We start from the raw sequence: 749 nt of genomic DNA on the forward strand, positions 1-749 counted from the left end.
GTCAGAGCTGGCTCGAAGTTTGCAGGTTTGTGCTGTGCAGGCATTTTCTGGGTGATCTGATAGCTGAGCCTCTTCACAGGTGGCAGTCGGCTTTCTGCCTGTGTAACGGATTAGCCCAGATCCTCCCTGCTCCAGCAAGCTTGCGCGACTTCCAAATTTGGGGTTTTTTTGCTTCGTTGCGTGTATGCAGACCTCAGTTTTACTTTGTTCTGTGGATTAAGCACAGCGTGTTATCCAATACGTGGGGATGGGTTTTATTATTATTTTTTTTTTTAATTCCCGCCCCCCCTCCCGCCGTGGTGCGGTTTGCAGCCTTCTCCGGCAGCAGCCACAGGTGCCCCTGGCGCGGCTGCCGCGGGAGCGGGCCGCTGCTTGGGGCCGCTGCGCCGACAGGTGGCGGTGTCGGCGAGGCCACCGCCGTCCCGCCTCGCTGCCTTGGGGCCTGCTGCTTTTTCCTGTTGTTTTTCCTTATATTTTATCGTTCCTTTATTTATTTATTTATATTTCATTTTATTTTGCGGGTGCAAACTGCCGCCTCGGAGCGCTCCGTCCCTCACGGCCGCGTGAAGGGAGGGGGGAGGCTGTTGTGGCCGGGCCGGGCCGTGTCCCTCCTCCCCCCCACGCCTGCCGGGCCGCCCCGCGTGGGCGCCGCGGCCGCTCCGTGTGTATGTGCGTGCCGCGCGCGGGGGGGGGGGAGAAGGAGGAGGGGGGGGGGCTCCTAATAGATGCGGCGGGGGCGTGGCCCCGGC

Source organism: Rhea americana, unplaced genomic scaffold, assembly GCF_003343005.1.
Source record: "Rhea americana isolate MKP2758 unplaced genomic scaffold, rheAme1 scaffold_3, whole genome shotgun sequence".
NCBI lineage: Eukaryota > Metazoa > Chordata > Aves > Rheiformes > Rheidae > Rhea > Rhea americana.